Source organism: Ostrinia furnacalis, unplaced genomic scaffold (genome assembly GCF_004193835.3).
Source record: "Ostrinia furnacalis isolate ACB-3 unplaced genomic scaffold, ASM419383v2 OfSCF2419, whole genome shotgun sequence".
Taxonomy (NCBI): Eukaryota; Metazoa; Arthropoda; class Insecta; order Lepidoptera; family Crambidae; genus Ostrinia; species Ostrinia furnacalis.
Window position 1 is genome coordinate 748,225 of NW_021132658.1, and position 16,556 is coordinate 764,780.

Below are 16,556 nucleotides of genomic sequence, written 5' to 3' on the forward strand. Positions count from 1 at the left end.
ATAGTTTATCCAGGCTCTAAACTTTGTATCGACAGCGAATTATTGGCATTCACTGTGAAAATGACTGAATTTTAGGTGAAGTGCTCTTGACTACCTACTTGGAACAATTGTACCAGTCTCCATGGGGTCAATTGTAGCGGTACAATCAACCCCGTGGTACAATTAACCCCCGGAACCTTATTTCATACTTACTACATAATATTTTAAATTGGTTTTAGAGTACCTATACTTATAATAAGATAAGTTATTATAAAACATTCACGTGGTTATTTTACATTTTTACAATTATATTTTTACAATTACAGGCATACCTACCTACTGAAAATATAGTCTAGGCTCATTCATAGTTGCATGCATTAAGCATTAATTAGATACATACTTGATGTGTTTTATTAAATAAGTAGATAAAAAGGTGATATAAGTACCTAAATGCCTACTTAAAATGTTTTAAAATAGGTTTCTAAAAACCTTCTGAAAATGTACATTTTAGCTTAATTCAGTAAGTAACTAAGTATTTGAACATTTTGATTTAGATGCCTCGGCGTAGAGTCAAAAGTACGGATCGCGGATCAACGGATCTATTCCTTTATGAACAGGCTTATGAAAAAATCTTAAAAGGTCGAAGCAGTAGTAGGTATAAATAATCAGGGTCAATTGTACCAGGGGTCAATTGTACCCTCATACAAAAATAGATTTTTCAGTTTTGATATTTCTATCATTGTTATTATGCTTATTGTTGTTTCAGAAGCAATATCCGAGCCAAATAGATGGCATATTATGAAGAAATAGTTAGTTTATTCGTTTTTATGGAGGAAAAGTTATTGTGTTGTTTTTTAACTTAAGTGTTGATTTTTCATACTTTTTCCTAAATATTTTCGATCTCAATTAATAAAGACTGATGATTGTAGGAGATTAAGAGAACAGAATACCAATAAAGGTGATGATTAGATAAACATAACTACTTTTATTGCCTCATATATTATTGGTACAATTGACCCGTTGTAGGGGTCAATTGTAACATGAGACATCGTACAGTTCAAATTCGTTTTTCATTAAGTATTCGAAATAATAGTTCAACTCTGCATGCTTAAATTTGTAGCTTAAGAGTCTAGTTTTTACAGCATCCTAACAGAATAAGTTACATTTCATTAGATTTCTCAATATTGAACAATTTCCAAAAAATGGTACTATTGTCCCCGGTCTACCCTAACAAGCATTCAGACATCCAAACTTTCGCATTTATAATATTAGTAGGATTTCAAAGGTGAGGTGTTGCAGGTTTAGGAATGATTAATATCTCTCGGATGTAATTAAACCTCCTTTTAAGTTGCATGGTCCTACTTACCAACTCAAGGACGAAGGTGCTTGAGAATAAAATGCTACTTACCGTCACTCACGATGGCACAGTTACAGTACCTCTAGTAGGAAAAACTTTCGAGTTCGTTTCGTTGCGTATTCAAAGTGTCATCGAAAAATTTTGTATGCAAAATTAAACAGCGCCCCCTATATTATAGCCGCCCTAGGGGGCGCTGTTTAATTTTTCATACAAAATTTTTCGATGACACTTTGAATACGCAACGAAACGAACTCGAAAGTTTTTCCTACTAGAGGTACAGAACTCGTCTTACGATGGGGAAATATAAAATTTTACGTTTCTAACCACATTTTAACCTTTAACATGGAACGTTGGAGTATTTTTAAAAGACGCTTAGAGAGGAGAAGAACTTGACAAGATTAGACCTCTGTGCGACATTTGCGGGGCTGCCCCTAAATAATTGTGGTGAGTGCATTCTGTGTGCCTACCATGAGTTTACGTTAGGTGAGCTCGCTAGCGAATACGTCAAAAAATTCTATGAAGATTTTTTTTCTTGAAAGTAGCCGCTAGGGGCGCTGCACAATATGTCATACATTTAAATGTCATTTTTTTACGCAGTCGCTAGCGAGCACACCTAACGTAAACTCATGGTAGGCACACTGTTAAAAGTTTCAGTATTTTTATCGCTGCAAAAATCAGTACGAAAACGTGATTTTTGCAGACAAAACTATACATAGACCCGTTATTGTACAGACGGTGTAGCATCAGTTTGATGCATTTTTGTTACAAAATAACGCCTATTAGGTATAACTAGCGGCCGCCCGCGACTTCGTACGCGTGGATCCCGTTTTACCCCCTTCATCTATATTACGCGGTTTAGATTTTTTCATACAAATGTTGTTTCCCGCTAACTCCCGTTCCCGTGGGAATTTTGCAATATCCTGTTGTAACTAAGCTTTAAGTTTACTAAGGTACCTGCATGCCAAATTTCAAGGGTCTAACTTAAGCGGTTTAGATTTTTCATACTAAAGGATTTTCCCGCTAACTCCCGTTCCCGTGGGAATTTTGCAATATCCTGTTGTAACTAAGCTTTAAGTTTACTAAGATATCTGCATGCCAAATTTCAAGCGTCTAACTTAAGCGGTTTAGATTTTTCATACTAAAGGATTTTCCTGCTAACTCCCGTTCCCGTGGGAATTACTAAGTATACTATAACCTGCCCAGGAGTATGAAGAATAATTGTACCAAGTTTCGTTAAAATCCGTCGAGTAGTTTTTGTTTCTATAAGGAACATACAGACGGACAGACAGACAGACAAAAATTTTACTGATTGCATTTTTGGCATCAGTATCGATCACTAATCACCCCCTGATAGTTATTTTGAAGATATATTTCATGTACAGAATTGACCTCTCTACAGATTTATTATAAGTTCTATTGCGGTGCAATACCTACTGTCGTCCGTAATGCAACCAAGAAGAATATTATGATATCAATTTTACACAGAGAGACTGATATCGTCCATTCAAGCTTTAGGTCTCAATTTAATTGGGACATTAAAAAAATCCGGTGGAGATACAGAAGTGTGGTGAATCGGCGCATTCCACTAGTAAATTGGATTGATTACTCTAACGAGATCCAATTACGAGTATATTCGTGCAGCTTTTGGCTCTACGCAAAGCGGTAGGTAAGCAGCTTATCATGGAATGTACCAATGACTTTTCACAAAAATGAAACCGGCATCTTAACAGGTACAGAGAACGGCAGCGATTTCATTATTACATATAACAAATATTTGAAAAACAAATCTTAAAATGAAGCATAGCATGCTCACCTGCTCTATGGTCCAACGACTCTGATGCAATCTAAAAAAATACTTTCTATTGGAAAATTTAAATCAATGAAATTGCTCTTGTAAAATTTTTAAGTTTATGTAGAGCTATATGACATAGCATACCTTTTAACTATACAGTGCCTGTAACACTATTGGAAGCTTTTAAAAGGCCTTTATAAAACTAAGGTCAGCCGAATTTAAACTTTATAACAAAAAGTCGTTAAAATTCAGCAGCCTGCATCGCCTCGAGTGCGGATCTACCGGGTACCGCATCTTATACTAAACCACAACTTTAAAATGCAAGTGGGTTAGCCTTAAAGACGTTATCTTTTACATAAAATTGGAACGTTTTGTATTTGAATAAGTTAGATGTTTTGGCATTTGGTGAACGGATAGCCAAGTGAAAATACTGAAAGGTTTCAAGGTACTCTGGAGGGCTTTAGGTAGGTCAGAACTTTTGGAAACAAAATAGTTTGCGGGTAACTTCCAAATAACTCGAAGTTCGAGTTCCCTGCAGATTATAGCTACCCGTCGGTAAATATTAATATTGGTTTGGGGTTGCTGTCAGAAATGTTATTGTCCTTTATTATGTTTTAAAGCTGTTCAATACAACTTTACTGTATTTAAATTTATTTATTCTTTGCTCAATTGAATTTCCATGATTTGTTCTCCTTACATAATTATGTTTTGAAGTATACCTACCTAAGAATTGAGATTTTGTAACGCAAGAAATTGCGTAAAAGATTTTTCTTTTGCGTCAAGAAATACTTTCTAGCTTTTGCCTGTCATTATTAATATAATGATCATTACTAGTTTTACGTAGGTACTAGCCATAAAATAGAGCATGAAAATGAACAAGTTGACATTTCAGCGGGCGTCGGTCGCAGTCTGCCCAAACGAGCGCTTAGCTGCAGTCGTCAAGCCGCGACAGCTGGCGGTGCACTTTACATGCATGTCTACTTAACGATTTGCATTTATGCTAATTTTGCACTACTCAAGGTCTTCTTCATAGTCTGTGTTTACGGTCTCTTTGTTCATGATTTTTTGATGCGGTTTCTTGTATTGTATTACATGTTACTTCGGTGCGGTTTAGATGAATAAGAATGGTTACTAATGACTCAAACTTATAACTACTAAACAAGTTTATGCACAGTGTAATTGTTTTAATTTTAACTCAAGAGTTTAATTTTAACAATTGTAAGTAAGTATACTTAAATTAAACTTAAAATTTTATTTTATCACAGACTTTTCGTATCAAAACAAATTGCACTAAGCATTACTACTTCAAACAAAGATATTGTTAAAATAAACGATTTTAATCTTGGAAATATCAAAGTCAAAGGTTATTTCGGTTACGCTTGAACTAACGAAGTGCGTGTTGATTGGATTGTTAAAGTAATCTTTAACTTGTGATTAGAATAAATAAAACTTTTAATTCGGAACAATAACGAATGTGATTGACCCTAGCTAAAAGATACCAGAAAGTTATAATCAGTTGCAAAACGTATTTATGTTTTGGAGACATCTATATTGATTCCAATTAATTCGATATTAATTGAATTCTTAGATTAGTAGGAGGTAACATTAGACACCATAGGATGCAGCTTATTTTCCATTTATTCCAATATCTACTTGTGATAAAATATTTTTTTCACGTAATATAGGCACTTACAGGGCAGATATTGTACGAACCATTAGACTGCATCTCACATAATTAATTAACTTAGGTGCAATTACGGTCATTTGACCTGCCTTGTCTTACACAAAAAAATGTACAGTCGCAGAATGAAAAGGTTGAGGTTCGTCACCTTAGTGTCGGTTTTTGCTTGCACTAGGTACTGTAAGAATCAAACCTGCCAACATAACAGTGCAAGAAACAGTGCTGCTAACATGAAAATAAATATGACGTTTGCTAACGAATAAGGTTTTGCTTGTTTATTTTTCTGTCCCATCAGTGCAATGCAATGATGACATTGACCAATTGACAATAGTTTTTTTTATTTAATAGAAATAATAATGGCAGGTTGAACCAACAAGAAGGTTTTAGTTTACAATCATAATAATCTTCTTGACAAGATAAATCGTCAAACAACTTTGATCTGAATAATTTTGAACTTTACTGACGAACAGTTAAAGATTATTTTCTCTAACTCGAGATTATTCTGTAACATAGTTTCAAAATGTAACATGTGCTCGCGATTCGTTGAAGGAATCAATTTGAAAACTGACGAACCTTTTCATTCCGTGACTGTACATCATTTGCAATCGTAGCTTATACAGGGTGTTTCTTGTAAGGTGTCAAGCCGAAGGCAGGTGATAGGTGAGGACTAGACCTATCGATTTCACCCCCATGTATGTTCTACGATTTTTCATAGTTTAGAAGTTATCGTCAATTTTGTGATTTTTTCAAATTGTATGACCTAGTAGGCTTTAAATTTTTTTATCTTTTTTTTGGGTCGACTTTTCTCAGATTTCTTTTTTTTTGACAGATTCCCTATGAATTGCAGATTTTTGAAAAAAATAATCAACTTCCTATCTTTGATGCAAGATACAAATTTTTTGCTAGAAACATAAAAAATATGCTTTTAGCGGAACATTCTAAAATTTTCAACTTAAAAGTTAAAAAAAAATCTCTCTCTCTCTCTCTCTCTCTCTCTCTCTCTCTCTCTCTCTCTCTCTCTCTCTCTCTCTTTATCTCTCTCTCACACACACACATACACACAAACTCTCCCTTTCTCTCACACTCTAATATGTAGGTAGTTATATCGAATTTAATCGTAAAGTAACAACCACCACTGTGGTCTAGTGGTAAGGCCACCTATTTAGGACAGCCAATTCCTCTGTGGTTTAGGATTCCGAGTGAAGCTCGCTGATCATCCATCAGTTTTCATCAGGTCAGATGAAGGGCAAGAGATTCCTCGTTGTGGATAAAAAAATGTTCTGTTCAGTTATTGTCTTTAAATGTGTTCTAAGTAACGTAAACTTAGAGAATTGCAATCATTAGTTACTTAGTCCTAAGAAAGTCAAAAACATGTAACGGAATCTCCGACTTACCACATTAGTGGAGCGATTACAGAAAATAATGGCCTATTAAGTACATGTTTTTTTTGTGTTATTATGAAAGTTAAGAAAACTGCGCAGTTTTTAAAATTATTTTGGACCTATGGAATTTCTTCTTTTTTTTTTTACTTTTAAGTTGAAAATTTTAGAATGTTCCGCTAATAGCATATTTTTTATGTTTCTAGCAAAAATTTTGTATCTTGCATCAAAGATAGGAAGTTGATTATTTTTTTCAAAAATCTGCAATTAATAGGGAATCTGTCAAAAAAAAGAAATCTGAGAAAAGTCGACCCATAAAAAAGATAAAAAAATTTAAAGCCTACTGGGTCATACAATTTGAAAAAATCACAAAATTGATGATAACTTCTAAACTATGAAAAATCGTAGAACATATATGGGGGTGAAATCGATAGGTCTAGTCCTCACCTATCACCTGCCTTCGGCTTGACACCTTACAAGAAACACCCTGTATATCTACTACGATACTTTATATGAATCTCATGAGCACAGTGATATTTAAAAAACACGGTCTAACTTCTGCTTGCTCACAAAATGCCTACGAGTATTATAATGTCACAGAATTGCGTTCGGATCTCTTAGAAATACTCACCGTGAAAGCCACTATGTTATATCGAAAGGAGTCAAGCGGAGCGTGAAATAAGCTCACCTGACACCCATCTGGTGAACCAGCCAAGGTTCTTTGGAAACTCCTTTGACAGGTTTCGGGTGATACTTTAACCGGCTGCTGCTCCTGTAATTCACAAGAAAGTTTAAAATGATTTATAGGTACTTGTAGCATACAATACCTACTTGCGCTTACCTACACTATCTACGCTTGTAAAAAATAAATCTCAAATACAATAGATGGGGAAGTAAGTATAGGATGCTCTCCAGACTCCAGATCATTATTTAGATAGGTGTATTTATATATAAAAATCAGTTTTCGATCTTTAGTGCCACCATCTGATAGGATATGTAACTAAACAATCCAGTCACAGTAAGTATTGGGTAAGTATTCATTTCTGAATGGTTTACCGCAAAATGTTTCTTTGAGAAGTAGACTAATCCGTTATGACAACCAGCATGTTTATACATTCAAATGATTGAAACCATATCATATTACCCAACCATAACGCGGGACTGGTGAGGTGACCCTCAAGGTATAATATCAGTAACTCCTTGTTTCCTAGTGTCTAGCTAAACAATGTTACATTCATTGAATATTTGACTTTGTAATAGCTTAATTACGTTCCTAAGAGAGACACAAAACAAGAAATGTATACGATACAACTTAATAGACTTGAATACAAATTCTCAGTATTTGGCATCTACCAGTCAGGAGCATTTAGACTCTCCGTAGTCTACATCGTCACATTATATCAATACCGTATCAAAATTGATATGAGCTAATGTCTTTTATGATACAGGTAATTATAAACAAAAGGTATATGAAACGTATGCCAGGGCTGACCTTTACCATACTCCGACCGAAGCCACAGAGGCCTAATGGACTTTTATGTACCTTCTAATGAAATTGTGTACCCGTCCCTCAACTGAGTGCCAATTGACTCGTCACTTTGCAAGTGTCACAACCTTAAGCGAGAACTTATAATGTTACCTAAAGCCGTGTGCCTTTCGAAAGAATCGAGATTTGATATGGGTAAGTACTTCTCTAGTACCTGCCTAATGTAACATACTTTTAGATATTGGTTTTTGAGAGTCGACATTTTACTTTTTTAGCATAACGTGACATTTAAGTAATACGACTGTATGACAGACTGAATTTAATTAATTACGTATTCCATTCACGAAAAGACTATTTTGAGATCAGTGTGCCTACCATGAGTTTACGTTAGGTGAGCTCGCTAGCGACTGCGTAAAAAAATGACATTTAAATGTATGACATATTGTGCAGCGCCCCTAGCGGCTACTTTCAAGAAATAAAATCTTCATAGAATTTTTTGACGTATTCGCTAGCGAGCTCACCTAACGTAAACTCATGGTAGGCACAAAGTACGTAAAATAAAGATGAAACATTTGACAACTCATTCCTTTTAGTCAATATTGAAATATAGGTTTATTTAATACTAGCTTTCCGCCCGCGGCTTCGCCCGCGTGGAATTTTGTCTGTCACAGAAAAACTTTATCGCGCGCGTCCCTGTTTCAAAAACCGGGATAAAAACTATCCTATGTTCTTTCCCGGGACTCAAACTATCTCTATGCCAAATTTCATCAAAATCGGTTGCGAGGTTTAAGCGGGAAAGCGTAACAGACAGACAGACAGACAGACAGATAGACAGAGTTACTTTCGCATTTATAATATTAGTTGGGATACTAACCGGGGAAATACTCAATTCGCCGTCAAGATAAGTCCCTTTATTTGGTTGCAATATTGTCAGACTTTAGTTTGTAGATCGATCGTCCTTTTTGAATTGCATACAAACAAATGACAACCAAATTGAATTAAAGCTCTCCAGCACTTCTCTACTATTCTAGTTCCAAGATCAAAGCGAATTACACTGCAAAGGAAATGATAAAGTTAAGTCGCGACGGCAGTGATAGATCCAGGCTGAGTGCACGAGCGCGCACTCGTGGAGTTGAGCGCGGCGCGTGCGGAAAGGCGCAAGAAATCACAGACGACAGCACATCAACGTAAGCCTGGGGCATCTTATACAGGCTGAATTTGCAATCAGTGTCAAATTTTTAGGAGCAACTCAGAATCAGTAACTTAATCGAACATAGTTGTTTTTTCGTATTTAATTATTTTTATCCGCTGCCGCTGCGCGTGGTTAATATTAAAACTCGACGGAAGTGTGTTTATCGTGTTTAAAAATTGGACATAGTTGTACTTTTATCGCATATTATGTGAAAACCGAAAATGGAACTTGCGAATTTCATTTTTTCAGAGAAGTTCTGCAGATATCACAGCTGCTACCTACATTTCGGGATCCACGCGGGCGAATACCCGGGAAAAATTTACAGGACGGAAATATCCCCTCGGAAACCAGATTTATCCCTGCTTTCGGGAACCGGTTTGCATGAACGCGGCTGAGTTTGCAACAGAGTCGCGTTTTCTCCACTGAACCGTGGCTTATTCCTGAAGTTTTGTGATACAAGGACTTCAAAATTCCATAACATTTCCTTTGAAGAATTGAAGCGAGAGTTCAGTTACTGATGTTGAAAGGCGTTTGCTTGTAGTTCAATCCCTATAGAGATTTGTAGTAGTGTGATCACTGATGTCCATCAAACCCTCATTCTTTTGCGTTTATTTTGAAAATAGCTAGCTCTTGTAAACACTTATGTGTGATACCTACTGACACAAATGATTAATTTGACTACTGTGAAGTCATTGGAATTAGAGAAGAAGACTTTTTAAGGAGTACGTCCAATTAGGAATCAATTTTTAACTATTTTACACGGTGTGCTTAGCTATACAGCAGCATTATCTTTTTATACGATGATAACGTAGAAACGAACGTAAACTGTTCTAATTTGTGTGTATTGTACTTACCTACAAAAAGGGAAAAAATTGTCCGCATACTACTATCATTTCATCTTACCGGCGCTTTCCGACCTCCAACAAAGTGTGATATACTTCCACAAAAAACAAGAACATGTGAATGCCTGGAATTAGGAGGTATTGTGACCATTATTTATGTCTAGGGATGTAGCTCGAGGAGGCATTTTATTTCCTTAAATAATGTATTTTCTGTGTGGAGACCGTTTCGCGTTTTATTTTTTACATTGTCACAAGACCAAATATAAACTCGAAATTGTGTAGCTACAATTTCAGGAATACATAAAACAGTATAATATTACCGGGTTTAGGTAGTGATTTAATGTTAAGTTATGCATTATTAAATCTTATTGTCGACCCAAACAATACTAAAACATTAACTTGTTCATTTATCCCTTAACTTCCACTTGATTTTGAAAAAACTAAACTGTCTTGCAAGTTCTACCTAGAATCTAGATTTATAAAAACATAAAGTCATGCTAACACCACTAAATCCTTGACACTAGAGCGATAGCTTCGGTTTCATGAAAAGTCGCTTTAGATTGCGTTACATTGGCTTGATATGACGAATAGACTCAGAAATATGACAGGGGTACCGTTATGATGTAATAAGAAGACAATCCAATACATCATGGCCGGATTATGACCATAAAACCATATAAATGGCTTTGTATGTTATAACTTGACACCACATCTGTGTCGCAATCTATACTTGTTAGGGGGAACGTTACTGATCAAGGAAATTGGGGAAATAACATGCGGTAATTGAAGAAAATGACTTCTACTTTTTATACTGCCTTGTGATATAAAAAGGAATCGTAGTTTATTTCGTTAACCGGTAACGTTATTTCTAGATAACAAGAACTCTATCAAATATTGTCTATCAAACGTGGCAGGCAAGACGGAATACGCAGTAGCGAACGTGATGTTTGAATGAAATTAACATTCAATTAGAGCCTAATAATCGTCCCTCTGTGCCATCGTCGTCGCAATTGATAGCAGGTTCAAATGGAATTTAACTCTACCAGTGAGCTGTTAAAGCAGCTTTTAGCATATTTGATTGAAGACAAGAGGCTAATCAAGTGGTGGTACGAAAGTACGCAATTAGGGAGCTCTTCTCCCATCGATTGATCATCTCAAAGAGGTTCTGAAGGCACTAACAACATTAATCAAAATTGCGATTTGCAATAGGAAGTTTACATTGGTGTGCTATAAACTTTATTAGATACCCATCTCGATTTGTATCAGTGTTGAAGGCTAGTAGGATGAAGTACTCTATCACTGTGGAACGGGCTTCATAATTTATCTAATACATATAAAAGTGAAAGGTCACTCATTCATCAATTCCAGACGTATATTTACTTACTGAACTATTATACTATTATTCACTGACTGAACGCGAAATCTCGAAAACTACTTGACTAATGGAGCTGAAATTTGACAGATAGGTAGGTAGTTTATGTGAGAAGCGCCAGCTTAGAAAATAATTTTGCTGTAGGGCCAAACGAAGGGAGTCTTAATTCCACTAATACAGGCATAGAAATTTTAATGACGTACCTATTTTTTTTTTGATGATGATGAATGAAGACGTGGGTTTTTGTAGGTTATTGGAAATTCTAATAACAATTTTAAATACTTCACGGGACAATCGCGGGCATCCACTATTTATAGAAAAATACACAAAAAACGTAAACATTCTGTTACTAACGATTAGTACGAGACCTAATGGTGTAGTGTGAGTGTGACTAATTAGTTGAATAAGAAAACTGTTATTACTCGTAGTTGGTACTAAAATATGACTGTGCGAGTCTTGACAGAGGTTCCGGAAGCTTCATTTAAAACAAATAAATCACGTATTAGCAATCGTGATTAACAGACAATAAAAAGGTAATTAATACTAATAAGATATAAAAAATAAACAAGTTAAACCATGTGGATCGATCTGTAACTTGATGTACTGCTAAGCAATAGAAATAATAACACATAATCAGCCTAACAAGGAAAAACTATCAACTCATTAGATTTAAGTATCATATTTTATTTAGTTTTACTTTATTAATACCTATTTTCAAAACACGTCCAAATGAATGTTCAATTAGTTATTAGCTATTAGTCTTTAATTACCAATTGGTGTCTTCTAAACTTGCAAACCAGACAAACGTGGTGCGTCTGTCTGAGACGTGAGATGTTTTAAATGCATTGGGATGGAAAAACAGGAGAGTTCGTTATGTGTCTTGTGTACTTACTACGATGGGCATTCGTTTGGTTTCAGGTAGGTAAGTAACATTGATACGCCTCTACTATTTCCTACATCAAAATAAAAAATCCCATACTGTGTAGGTACACAACTTTTGTAGGAAAGTAAGTGCTCTATTGTAAGGTTAACGCCAATCCCTTAATTTATAGGATCCAGAGATGTTTTAAAAATAAACCTCAGTGGTCTTGTGGTAAGACTTTAACGATCCGATAGAATCCTAGATTCAATGTCCAGCACTCAAATATTGAAAATCACTTTGTGTAGATATTGTGTTGTTATTATTTCCATAATACAAGAAGGAGAATACTGCTGTATTTATTCTCCCTGACAACCTCTTAAGGATATTGGCCAAATCGCAACATTTGTAAATCCGGTAAATGCCGGCATTGCGTGATCGCAGCCAGTTCCACTTTTTGCGAAACCTTAGGTACCTAATGTTACGTAAGTATTATTATTAGATTACAAATGCATTAAATACACATCATAAAGACGATAATGTTCGTAAGTAATTATCGTCTTTAGCCTTAATTATTTTGTTTAATTCAATATACATAAAATATATCATTAATCACATTACTTTTATTTTCCAGTTACTCAACATGTGATTTCTTCTAATATTTTGAATACTTTTCTCTTCAGAAGTCGATCTATCTAAATTAAATGATTGATTTATTATTTCATTTAGTTAGATAGATCGACTTTTACTAAGAACAAATATTAGGGTTCATATCACCTAAATGTGGTTTATTTAGAATGAACATCATATAACAGTAACGGAAAAATGACGAATAGGTTACGAATTTACGTTAACTAAAGAGTCTCCACAAATACAAGCTCCTTACAATAGCTTGGGAATGATGACAGAGGGTCAGGAGGACCCAGACCTCTTTTCATGTCTGACGCAAAGAAGACACTTTATTCTTATTGGAGACCCATTTAATTCAGTCCTATGGAAATACGCGGGAAAAATACTCGTGTATTTGGAACGTGCTAAAATATTTACATTGAACGATGTGTCACTGTCGCTCTAAGTAATGTGTTGATAGAAATAATTGCATTTTTTTAAATAGAAACTGTGATTTTGCTTTACGAAGATAATTAAATAGCTTACAGGTAAAAGGTTGTTTATAAATAGAATACGCTAACTAAAACATGAAAGCAGCAATTAAACGGATTGATATTACATTAATGTGAAGTAATGGGCGTACACGTGTTATGGATAAATTATGCTAAGCAAAGTAGGTTGGTTCGTGACACTATGACGGAACGGGACTCTAGGGAACAACTGTTTTAGCGAAAATGTGTAAATCTGACAGGAAAACCGACAGTGCTTATAAAACCACGTCGCGTGGAAACCATTTATTAATTGATAATGTCAAGTTTGTTTTGTTTTACAGTTTTGTAGGACGTTGTAAGTAACTTAAACCGAATCGAAAACCATTGGCAATGCAATCATATTATCAAGGCGATCAATAAATCCGATGCTTTTAGCATCGCCCATCGCAAACCCAATTGTATTAGTGAAAATGACAACGTATACCGTTATAGGTTTCGATTTATTCTGACGGCCGAAACGAGTTCTTAGGTTGTTATTGGGCCGCACATTAAGCTGTTCAATCCTATACTCTGTAATGCTTTCCAAGGGAACACATTACAGGTAATTTCTCTTATAAAAAGCCGGGAGTGACATCGACAAGACCCTTGTCACTCCGCAGCCCAAGAAGGCTTTGCAGCTCGACACTGAGTCGTGTAAAAAATATGTTAACAAGCTGATTCGGCTATTTGGAGGCTCATGGTATTTCTAAGTGACATTTATTGGGCAATTAAAGGCATTTTGGATTGAAGCAAAAAGTCTCCCAAATTCCAGCCGACTGATTTCACATAATTATTCTCCGCTTTTGTTTTGTCTTGTTTCGTTTGCGTCTTTTAGATAGTAGGTACTTTTTTAATCACTGGATATTATAATACAAAATAGTAAAAAAGTGGAAAATTAATATTATCACCATTTTAAGTACACGCCACTACAAAATGTGAATTACCCGTAATACAAGGCTGAACGCCCATGCCCAAATACCAGTTGCTACATTTGGGAAAACTATGGGCCACATTCCAACGTGAACCCAAATTACGAAACAACTTTAAATAGTTCAAATGGCCAAGGTCTGGGAAGCGATAACATTGCAGCGTTTCGCCACAAAATAGACAGTAACAGAAGACAATCACCTGTATGTACTTTATTTTGCATACGCACACAGACGCGTCTCTCTCGCGACTTCGGACGCAGGTCGGCAGTAAGTAGTATGGATAATCTGTTCAAATAGGGATTCTTGGATGGCTCAAAACTGGAGTGCAAGTGCAAGCACATGATGTCGTGCCCTGCGTGCCCAAACAATTGCACGCAGGAAGATTTAATGAAGGCTACTGACAACGCCATCCTTGTGGCGGAGTTTTGGGCTGACACTGTGAAGGTTTGTTGTCGATACGACAAGAAGAAGTCTTCTGCTCCTATCTTTTTTGTGGTCCCGCTATCCCGGCTGACACGGAATGCAGGACTATTTATTTGCAAGTCTTAAGTCTTAGCAGCTAACAGACGAGATAGGAACGAGTGTTATTGCAAGCCGAGTGCCATCTTGATTGCGAGCAGAAACTTGCAATTTCTTAGAACCAAAAAGGACAAAAGACGCTGGATTCTGTTGTTACATTTCTGTTTGCGAGTTACTAAAGATAAATAAAATCTTCTTTTTATATTGTTTTTAATTTGTTTGTAAAGCCAACCGTAGATCCATCTATGTATCTATTGTATGTCTGGAAATCAGGAAAGGACATACCTAGGCAGAAAAACCTGAAAAGAATTAATTAGCTATACTTAAATAGATTTCATTTTCAACAGAAATCCAGTTGACATAACTATAACTTTATGTAAAGCTTTCATTCGTATTAATTGTGAGAAATACTCGAATAATATTACTTAAAGAAAATAGCTCACATGATAAGGGCATAGGTATTATTCTCTTATCGTGTGAGCTTGCAACTTGCAACAATTTAAAGGCAGTAAATATGCTGAAAATGTTCCTTATACAAAATTATATTGCATTTGAAGAAGCTACGTGGCTCAGGTGTTGCTTGCATTACAATATATCGTGTAAGAAAGAACGAAGCGAACCCGGGCTCGCTGAATTGCATTACTTGCTCTAATTAATGTGAGTGCATACACAATGCAGTCGTGATGCAGCCATATGTACCTCGTTTAGGTCACCATGTAAATTATTCAACATTATTTTCAGTAAAGTCAAGAATTTGTTTTGTCACGAACCAACTTTTCATAGTTGCGATTTTTACTAACATTCAATTTGAGTTGCACCACCTAACTTTAACGGTAACTATGACGATTACCGGTGCCTTTTTAAGTTAAAGTAAGATGGTGCAACCCAGCCTTACTCTACGTGCGTTTAACGAACAGAATTTAAAATTTGGAATAACTGAAGTCATTGACTCGTGCACTCCTCTAAGTAACAATGGTACGTCCGCGTCGCATAAAAATGTCAGGAACAATCATTGCACTCACTGAGCTGTTATGCGTTACAATTACGTTTAATCGTTAAGGTACTTATTTTCTCGAGGAAATGTGAAGATTCAAAAACCCAATCATCGCTTTATTCGAAGGAGGTTCGATTCGAGTGATTCAGAGTGCCTGTCTGCAAAAGAGCCTTGAGTTAAAAAGGCTAGGCCTAAAAAGGCCTCCCGGTGTTTTTACTTTTTGCAAAAATATCTTGTCTTTAATAAATTAAGCTACACACCCTCCATGTGTTTAACCGTCAGACACACTATACTTTATTTAATTTAATTTAATGCGAGGATCAGATTTCCCGCCAACGCGACCGGCTAAGTATTCATTTGGGCCTAATTTGGGCATGTTTTGGATGGGGATAATGTGAGTTTATAGCTACTTTACCCGTAAATGGAAACTAAGGAAGTAAACTTGTAATGATATTGTAAGCGCTGTAAAATAATACGGAAGTGTAACAAAGTAATCAAACAAGACTCATAAAATTAATCTTCGTTTAAAGAACTAGATTAGGTAGGTACTAGCAGTCAGTAGCTATTAATAAATCATTATGAATGAAGAAATATGTGTCCAATACTTTCATATTATCTGTCTGGTGTACTAAATAGAACTTCTATTTCATTACCAAGTGTTCATCCCAATGTTTTCACTGTTAGTAATAAATATTTTCTCAATCGCAAAGTTAGGTCAGTTAGACAGCTATCTCACTCAGTCATATATTTTTGCCATAAAAGCTTCTGTTTCCTTTTCCACGTCTAATCTTGTTTCAGCGCTGTAACCATGAAAACGCAATAAACAGACAGACCGAGTTACTTTAGCATTAGTATTATTTGTAGTACAATTTATAAAGTGAAGACAGCCGGCATTTATTTCCAGCGGCAGAGATTATGAGACGCGGTAGACTATTTCTCAAAACGTATGGTTATAGCCACAGATATGTGGTTATGGCACATCTAACGAAGCTTTTATTAGAACACATAACGCACTTTGTCTCAGTACATAAAGAGC